At 35.7% G+C, this 10,706-nt stretch overlaps 1 long non-coding RNA gene across 1 annotated transcript; it reads right to left on the bottom strand.

Moving 5' to 3' along the window:
* Positions 1-1,090: 1,090 nt before the first annotated feature.
* LOC109101750 lies at positions 1,091-9,967 on the bottom strand. Its single transcript, XR_006157041.1, has 5 exons — positions 9,769-9,967; positions 6,277-6,358; positions 4,622-4,938; positions 2,965-3,052; positions 1,091-1,848 (listed from the first exon to the last, which is right to left on the bottom strand). It is a non-coding gene; the product is annotated as an uncharacterized LOC109101750 (long non-coding RNA).
* Positions 9,968-10,706: the final 739 nt, after the last annotated feature.

The following is a 10,706-nucleotide window of genomic DNA, read 5'->3' as shown; positions in this document are numbered from 1 at the left end:
TTTTACCCTTGAGTCCTGGGTGAAGGCATGCACTTCAAAATAAGCGCTGCAAAGACCAGATTATGTTGTTGGTTTCCAGTGCTTCCGTCTCATGTTCACCAACCATTGTTTCAGTCTTGCTGCTTCATGCTCATCTAAAGGAAAACTGTGCAAAAATATAAGCATGTTTTAATTAGCTGCTTTGACAAATGGTCAATGCAAGATGCTTTACATTATTTTCATAACTTTCATTCATTAAAATTCTTCTAAACAATTTTTCAATAATAATATTTTTTTGTCATCTAATCATTAAAATAATTGCAAAGGAACTGTTGATGAAAAGTAGCTTTTTGGCTAATTCGGTGCATTTACAGTTATTTAAATTTTTATAACACTGTCTGTGTACTACTACTAATGCGTAGGGATGGGTATCGTTAGGATTTTATTAATAGACTACTACTATTGTCATCTTTCCTCTTATCCTCTTCTGTTAATTTAGTTAACTCAGAACATAATTGGGATTGATTTGTATCTTAAATATAACTAAAATAATAATAACAATAATAACAATAATAATAATAATAATAATAATAATAATAATAATATAGCCTAACTAAATGTGTCTCGAGTGGCAATAAGAATTTTTACAACAGCAAAATCACTATATCAACTCAATGTCTTGATAACGATCACTTGATTTTTACGAGTCTTTTAGCTAACTTATTTAGCTGGCCCATAATATTTGCTTATAGCTTATAATATTTGCTTTATAGCTAGAGACATTGAACTCAGGTGTGATAAACCACAGTTTTAACAGGGGGGCAAACACTTTTTCACACAGGGCCATGTAATTTGGGATTTTGTTTTCCTTTAATAATAAAAACCTTCATTTAAAAACTGCATGTTGTGTTCACTTGTGCTATCTTTTACTAATATATAAATGTGTTTGATAATCTGAAACATTAAAGTGTGACAAACATGCAAAAAAATAATAAATAAATAAATATAAAAACAAAAATACACACAAATCAACAAAAATAAATAAACAAATAAAAATATATATAAATCAGCAAAAATGTGTAACCTATTCAAATTATATTCTAAAAAACCTACATATTTACAGACTGTGAGCAGCATCATACAGCCTGCTGTCACTGGCCTTCGACATCCAAGAGCTGCATGACATTGTGCACAGAATGAGCAGGCTGTCGTCAGGATTTTGAGGAGGCTGATTACCTTCCCCACCACAGATGACCTGGAGGCAGTGGGACCAGGTTTTGCCTATCTGGCTGGGTCTCCAGCTTTCCTTGTAGTAGCTGGAACAATAGATGGCTGTCACATACAAATTGAACCAGCAGCAAGTGACGCCCCAATGTTATTTCAACAGGAAGCAGTTTCATTCTGTTCAGCTGCAGGCCACCACCAGGGGAAGTTCCTCGATATCTTTGTTGGGTATCCTGGGTCTGTGTACGATGCCAGGCTGCTGAAGATCAGCCCTATTTACACTGGCCGCCTGTATCCACCTGCAGGAAAATGCATCCTGGGAGATGGCGAGTACAGACCATCAACACCAATGATACTCATGCACAGACTGGCTGACAAGCTGGCGCTCCATCTTCTTCTGCAAGGCCCTGGAAGTGAGCCCTGCCTTTGTGCCAGATGCTGCATGCTGTGCGGTGCTCAACAAACTCGGTCTTCTGAATGGGGATATTGTTTATCCAGAAGTCTAGAGATCTAGAGGATCATGACGATGACGCATCAGAACCCCAAAACACAGAAGCCAGCACATGAGAGGATGTGCAGGACAATCTGGCCGCAGCTGTGTCCGCACCAGACAACCGTGTTCCAGCTCTTCAAGCGCATGATTAACTGTAGAACAACTGAACAGCTTAAGACTCTGCAAATCAGTTCATGTTCTCATATTGCTATTGTTTGAGCTTGTGTAGGTTAGTTAGTTAGTATGTAAATATTTAGGTGTGTGTGGGCACAGCCCACAGGGTGTTTTGATGCATAAAGTGCAACAGCAGTAGTAAGAGGTGCACTGCATCTGTGTGCATCCCTCTTGCTTACAGTTCACTGCCACTGACAGCCCTTGTGATGAAAAAGGAAGCAGCTTTTTCAGGGCTTATGCAGGCTTTATGAAGGTAATTTTAAGATTGTCAAATCAAGATATACATATATTAGTTATTTCAGAAATATATATTTATATATACTACAAATCACATAAATATGAATAAATACAAATGTAAATATTTACATTTATACATGTGTATTTATATATATACATATACATATAAATATACACATTACACACACATATCCGGGAATTTGTAATACAGTTATTTGAAATTCTAGCAACATATCACAAATGTCACTTGGGGTCATATTACTTCGAGTTTAATTTCACAAATGTATTACTTTATGCCTGGGGTAAATTTTAGATTTCCACTTTTTTTCCCACTCATTTTTGCTACCCAAATTTAAAATCCTCATCTTGTACACATACAGTTACTCAACTGAAGCTGTTGAAGTTCATTTTCCTGACATTATTATAAAAATGTTTTAAGAAATTCCCTTTTGGTGTTGCTTTAAGCTCTATTATACTACTTTACGCAAAGGTTAATATGGTTTTGTCTGAAGCTTTGTGCTCTTATCCATGTAGAAATTAAAAAAATAAAATAATAGAGATTATAATTTTAAACGTGACTTGGTGTATGGGTGTGGCACCCATTCTCAAGACAACATTCTTCAGATGTTAAGATGTTGCTTCTTTAAAAAACAACTGGAAACTGCTACAAAATCAGTGTGCACAAGTGCTTCGAGAAAAAGTTACTCAACGTCATATATTTAGCACTTTGCAAGTGACAAAATAGCTACTGTAAATACCTGGAAATTAATATTATAATAAAAAATCAGTGAAGATCCTAACATAAATACATGTAAAGAGTGAGTATAGTTAAGATTAATTTTCATTTGTATACTTACTCAACTCTTTGATTGCAGCATTATGCTTTCCAGTGAAGAAGGCTTCATCAGTGGATGAGAACAAGGCTGTGTTCATCAGTCCCTGTAACTTCAAAACAGGATTTAAACATTAGTGATGATTTATGATCAATGATCTAGCTGAGGCACTTATTAACTATAGTTTGCCATGTAAGTTATCCGACAAATGTTTATCAAAATATCAACAATAGTAAAAGATAAATTAAATCGGCTTTATTACTTAAAGTGTTGTAACTTTATCTCATTAAATTACTTAACGAGCCGTCTGTTTAAAGAAAGCAGCGTTAACAAGCTGATGCACGGCATCTGATCGATAACAATGATTAAACATCTTTTTACACTCAATTTACAAAATCGTCTCATTGTGTAAACCTTCAACAAGTCAGTCGTTTACTTTCATTATGTTAAACGAGTACACTTTAACCACAATGAACAAGGTTTTGCATGATACGGAATTCGGGCGGAAGTAGTAGTAGTAGTACTACTGTTTCGAATACTATGAATTCAGACATACTACTTGCTTCGCATACTGGTTTTCACCTACTATATAGTATGGAAGTATGCGATTTCGGACGCAGTGCTAGTGTTGCTTTCGTCAACGGAAATTATGACTAAATGTCGTTGTCAACGAACCTTTATCACATGACTAAAACTAGACGATACGCAACGTAAATGCTGGTCATGTGACGATGACTATAATTAAATGTATAATGCAATATTCTTGATGAATAAAAACGAGACTAAATGTGGTTTACAAAATAAAAACTATGCTAAAATGTCTTTTTCGTCAACCAAAACGAGACGAAACGAAATGTTATAATGTTATTTCGTCTCGTTATTATTATTATTTTGCAGTATTTCTGTTTCCTGTGTCTCACTTCAGGGGCTGCATAAGGGGCAAGTTCAAGCTCAAACCGGTGTGCACCATTCATATGCTTTTTCACTTTTTCAACTTTAGTTAGTCTGTAATGTTGCTGTTTGAACTTAAAAAAGATCTGTAAAGTTACAAAGCTCAAAGTCCAGTTCAAAAGGAGATATTTTATTTAACAGAAATCACTTTTCAAAAACTACAAAGAACAACTCCGTTTGGACTACATCAAATATTTTCCAGGATTTGTGACATCACAAAGATCAACGAATGGGACGAGACCTGGCTGAGCTGCATTAGAGAAGGCAACGAGTGTTGTCACTAAGTCGGAGACACGCTAGCTTTCCCAAGGCAGACGAACTTAGAGTGGTTATAATCATCGGGGTTTAAATCACGCTCAAATTGATTTGATTTTGACGCAATATTTACACTGAAGGTCACAGGCGGCAGCTATGGTAAGAAGCAGGACATTCCCGACCAGGCGCAGAGTGCTACCAAACACAGCACACACACTGGCCCAGCTAACCAATCACAACACACACTGGCACAGCTAACCAATCACAACACATTTCGTATTCCAGAAGGCGGGCCTTCATTTGATACAGGAACGTTTCGAGCCGTTCATGCCAGACTGGGGAGAGAGGTGTAATAATGTAAAATATGTGAAAAATAATGTGTTTTTTGAACAACCTAGTATGAGAGCCTGTTCTAATACACCCCCAAAACAAAATCAAGACAGCAGTGAGAGAAGAGGAAGAGTGTCTTTTTTACCCCAGCAGCAGAAGACCGGCTCTTCTGAGGGAAGGACAGGAGGATATCACTTCACATGGAGGCTTGATGCAGTGTTTTGCTGTAGAACAAGACTCCTCCTCAGCACATGATCTTCTTCAGCAAAGAGTTGCTCTAGTGCAGAGTCAGACACTCCAGATTTCTTGCAAACTGGAATCTTTTAATAAGATATAGCATATTATTGTAGTCAGGTTTATTGTTTTTATTATAACACATGGCAAAGGTATGAGAAAACTGTCAAACGTGTTCTTCCCCCTCTTCTTCATCCTGAGCCTGCACCGTAAATTTCCTTCTCTGAGCTGAAAGGGAGGATCATCTTGTTAATGCTGCTAATGTATGTACACAACCATTCAAACATCTGGAATCTTTTTTTTTTTTTTCAACAGAAGTCTCTTCTGCTCACCAAGGCTATATTTATTTGATCAAAATTACAGTACAAAACAGTAATATTGTAAAATATTTTTACATTTTAAAAGAACAGTTAACATACTCTTTTTTTGAATACACTTTAAAATGAATTTCATTCAAAGCTGAATTTGTAAGTAGCCTTTACTCCAGTCTTCAGTGTCACATGATCTTTCTCATATAGGCTCTGACCAAATTGTGCATGTGCTCATGACGTACACGAATGACGTGACACACACCTGCAGGGGTGCGTTTCCCAAAAGCATCGTTAGCTAACTATGGTTGTTACTTCCACTGAACTCTATTGGCAATGATGGAACTTGTGACCAAAGTTGCTTTTAGGAAAAGCACCCCAGATTATAAATGATGGCGGGGAAGAAAGCTTTGCATTTCTGGAGAGCCGAATCACTAAACTCTGTTAGCACAACTTGCTGCCACCAGTCTCTGCTCCTGACCCTCATCCATAGACGGTGTGTTGAACATGACAGCAGTTTAGGTAACCCCAGCTGAAGTGGCATTGCAATCATATTTCTATGGTGCCGAAAAAGCATGGAATACAACCATACAAAAGTGTTTTGCATTAGACATAAATGAAAACAGCCATCATTTGTGCTGTGCAGTGGGGTAACATTATGTGAATAATGGCAGTACAAAAATAACCACAATTCAAATAATACGAATAATGGAAATTGCATGCAAATGGGAGTGAAGAGCTTTGCTCCTGACATGTAAATATCATAATGCGATTAAGTCCTTACTTTGACAATTGGAAATAATTACATTATTCATGCACATGGAAACAGTTGTGCTACTTAATAGTTCTGTGTAAATCGTGAATTTTTCCTGCATGATTATTATATGGATACAAACTTCAAAACATTAAAAAGTTTTTCTACTACTTTAATGTCTTCCCAAAGAAAAAAAAAAATCTTAGTCACTCCAACCTTTTGAACTGTAGTGTAGACACAAATATTGGGCAGCACAACTGTTTTCAACATTGATAATAATCAAATATTTCTCAAACAGCAAATCAGTATACAGTATTAGAATGATTTCTGAAGATCATGTGACACTGAAGGCTGGAGTAATTATGCTGAAAATACAGCTGTGCATTACAGAAATAAATTATACTTTAAAATATATTTAAAACTTTTGACCAGCTGTGTACATTGCTACATTTAAATGAAAACACAACTTGTAATAAAGAATGGACACATTCTCAAAGAACTTACATTCTGGTGATAACTTCCTTCCCTCACTGCTGTCTTCTTCAGTCGTTCCCAGACTTCCTTATTTTTCATCTTTCCCTCGAATCTACACAAACATAAACAAATAAAAGTAATTAAACAAATAATTTTATAGACAATTTGGATAAGTCACCTGAGACTTTTTTTGATGGTGGCTACAAACTGTGAATCTTCCTTTTAAAGTCTTAAGTGGTTCTCCAGCTTCTAAAGGAAAGGCAGATTCTGGGGCCATTTTCACAGAGAATTTTATCTTACTACTAGGTGTCCTAGCTAGGAGAGTTAGCTTAAAACCTATTAACAAAACTCTTAAGGGTCTAAAGTAACTAAAAAGAGGGTTGAGTCATTGCAATGAGTTTTTTTTCTTTGTTAAATTTCCATGCTGAGCATGCGTCGGAGCTCTTAATATTGAACTCTCAAAGTGCACCAGACAGACGAATTTAACTTTAAAATGTACATAATTTCTTACACGAGACTATTCCCCCAGATAGAACAAGGCTCCATAGTCTCAAAAAAAAAAAAAATCTTGTGGGAAATACAGCAAAGGGATGTGGTTGTGTATGATTTAGGAATGGGGAGAGCCTTAACATTGGTCAAATTTAGGCCAACTCCAAAATTTGTTAAAATTTAAAAACGGGAGGTTCTCATAAAGGCAGAGGTTTATAATTGTGGTCCTGGGGACCAGCAGCACTGCACACTTTGTATGTCTCTCTTGTTGTTGATTCAGATAATCAGCTCCTTAGGAAAGAGCTCCATGAACTAAACTAAACTTGTGTCAGTTAGGAGAGATGCATAAAATGTGCAGTGCTGTGGGTCCCAAGGTCCAGAACTGAAAATCACTGTCTTAAGGTACTCTGCTCAGCTCGTAATTGTTCATTTTACACACACAATTCTAGAGCCATTAAAGCACATTAAACTTAAACTGGCAGCAGGTGGCGGCAAGTCACTGATTTCATCACCGAATCATTGATTCAATTGATTTGTTCTAACGGCTGATTCATTCAGGAACGAAGGACGTGACTGTCTTTGAGAATGGGCAATTGAATCATTGACTCACTAGATAAGCTTAAAAATGCATTTCATTCATAAACGAAACACTGCTGTATTTGAATGGAGATGCTCAGAGGCACAGCTGTTATTTTGTTTGAAACTACTTTAGTTGTGTTGTAGTCAGACAATATAAGTCCCTTAATATTAACTTTGTTTTATTTCAGAGAGTATTTTTCTTCTCATTTTGTTGAACATATTATATTCATGTGCAAGTTCAGGTTTTGGTACTTGAAAGTTTCATGGTTCGAAGTACTTTAACTATACACTGTGTATGCTCCTGAAATAAAAGTTCAGAAAGATGCGATGCTTTTTTTTTGTTAATATGACTCATACAGTCTCTTTTAAGGGTATAATAAACTATTTTCCATTGTCTAGTCTTTAATAAGCAAACAAAAATAACAATAAATAAATTGTAATATTGAATCGCAATAGTTATATAATCACAATACTCAATTATCGCAATATATACTGAATCAGTATAATATATAAGTATCGGGATAGTATTGAATTGGCAGATTAGCATATCATCCCAGCGCTAGTTACTACAGTCAAAACAATGACACTCTCTTCAAGAGCGAAATAACTGAGATTTAAAACTCTTAAAAGAAAAGGTTCAAAATATTCTACAGATGTAATACACTACACATCATTATCTCTTCCCTTGCTGTTTTGAACATTTCTATGTGTAGTGCTGCACTCTGTAACTCTGTGATGCTTCAAGCGCATTATTCTGTGCACTGGTTGCGCATAAGCGCTGTGCGCTGTATAGGAGCCATACCTGTTCATATTATAATACTTCAGAGCAATGAAAGATTAATAGTCTTTCTTGTTCTGTCCTATCTATCACATGTTGCTGTCTTCATTACTGTGCTATACATTTAAAAGAAATGGCCTTTGATTTTATAGTATATAATTTATATATATATATATATATATATATATATATATATATATATATATATATATATATGCTATTGGTTTTTAATGAATGTATTTTACAACAATACAAAGAGCAATGTATAACATTTCACCAGATTTAGTCCTACACTTATTAACTTTATTTGTTGCCCACTAAATAATGTTGTTTCACTAAATGTTTAGATTTTATAAAAAAATTTTGCACCCATGATTTTTGTAAAGTATCTTTTGCTCCTCAATTATCCAATAACCTAGTTTATAATAGTATTTTGTCATAGATTATGATTGTATATAATAACCTCTCACCAAAAGAGTTTTAACGTATAAAGCCAGTGATGTAATAAAGGCTTTTTAACTTTTCACTACAATTCTAATGCCTTGGAGTTCTTGTCCTTAAATACATACTATCCCATACAACCAAAGAGCACCGAGATTTCATACCCCATGCAGCACTTCTTGATGCATTCAGTGCTTTGTATATAATTTTCATTTGTTATTTTTCATTTAAATGTAGTTGTCTATTTAGCAGATTGTGTTTAACACAAAAGAGTGATGATCTGGGCCCGTATTCACAAAACTTTTTATCTTAACACTAAGAGTTCTCCTAAATAGCACTAAAAGTTTTTAGCTTAGAGTTTTCTCTTAAAAACTATTCGCAAAGCTTCTGAGACAAACTTTTATTAAGGAATAGATAGAAGTCTTAAGCTAAGAGTAAGGGGGCGGGGTTGACCTCGTTGGTATGGATGATGTCAGCATGCTTGCTAACTATGCACACAGTGATTGGCTGATAGTCTCTGTCAGAGATGTATACATAGTAATACTGTAGAGCGCAATATTATGTTGCCATATTCAAATAAAGGTTTAAAAATAAGTGTTAATGGCCACATTCAAATAAAGATTTTAAAATGCAGGCTAAGTGTCACTAAATAAACAAGTAGCCTGTATGTTCAGCTAATTGTCAGCCTCTTTCATGTGTGCTTCTCGTAAACAGTTAGTGGATATGCATTTAAACAGCCTTTTAATTAACAGAGTAGAATAATCCTGGCTGATAGTAAGACACGCAAACTTAAAAGAAAACCAAACTGCACGCGAAACAGGTTTGCCTGCAACAGCCATTTTAGGATAGTCTGCGGCTTGGTCTTAATGACTTAAGAGTCCTCTTTACTGCTCCTAACGTTTCACAGATTTAGGAGCTAGTTTTAGCCCTAAAACACTTCGTGAAATACTCTTAGAGCAAAGATTTAGAAGTCCTAAATTTAGGACTGACACACCCATTATTTTTGAGATTTTCTCCTAAATCGGCAAGTTATGAGCTACTTTTATCCTTTAGATGTTTTGTGAATACGGCGCAGGTCAACACACAGAAGTATAGAAAGTCTATACTGATTAAAAAAAAAAAAACTGCACTGGTATCGGATCGGAATCGGCAGATACTCAGAATTTTGGGGATAAGATCGGATCGGTTCTGAAAAAATGTATCACTGCATCCCTAAATCCAAGCCTGTGCATAACCTGTCTCTTCTCTTGAGCCTTTAGTCGTGTGGGTCCAGGAAGGCTGTTTGTATATCTGGATACTGCTGCACAATTCTGTCAACCATGAGAAATGCAGTTCCAGCATGTCCTCACGTCCAGGACAGCAGAATGGTCAGGATGACCTGAAACATATAACAAACTGAAATCAATTTAAATGTATTTAGTCTTGCCTGAGTGATGCTGAAACAAAAAAGTATTCCCTGCCACCCAGGATAAACTGTTTCCTGTGGAACAGACTTCATGATTAATCATCTCTTGATCCTGGATCCATGCTGACATCCACTTGGAGATGATTTGGATGATCTGTGGTTGTGTCTAAAGGTTAATGAATCAACATTACAAAAATACTGATAGCAGCACTATTGATCCTGTAGCTTATATCATTCTTTTCAGTACTGAACAAGTCAGGAACCAGATTAGTACCAGATCTTGAAACCCATCTCTATTTGTAATAGTTGACTTGTTGCTGCTGCCCAGACTCTCTCCACCTGATGATTTAAAAAAAAAAAAAAAAAATGAATAAAACATTTAAACTACTAGGTGGTAACAAATGAATATCTTTTCTTATAAGCAACTCACTGAAGCATTGACACAACTGGTGACAGTCAGGACCTAAAAAAAAGTGAACCACTTGTTTATTAAACATTTGTTGAAACTAAAGTATCAGATCTATTTTAGAATGAAACTAGCATAAAAAGCATGCATGTGAAAAACACCAATAATGAGATGACAGAATTTACAGGCCTGCCACTTGAGGGAGAAAGGGGAAATTATTAATCCCACATACACTGAACATGATTTTGGCAGCCTCGGTCTAATTAACGTTAAACTTTATAGAGCAGTTTACAGTTGCAGGTTATTTAGCCATTTTACTTGATTTGAAAGAAGTGTAAACGTAAACGATTATGCTAGCTAAA

This window comes from Cyprinus carpio, chromosome B18 (assembly GCF_018340385.1).
Source record: "Cyprinus carpio isolate SPL01 chromosome B18, ASM1834038v1, whole genome shotgun sequence".
Classification (NCBI taxonomy): Eukaryota; Metazoa; Chordata; class Actinopteri; order Cypriniformes; family Cyprinidae; genus Cyprinus; species Cyprinus carpio.
This window is presented reverse-complemented; position numbering and strand designations above follow the sequence as displayed.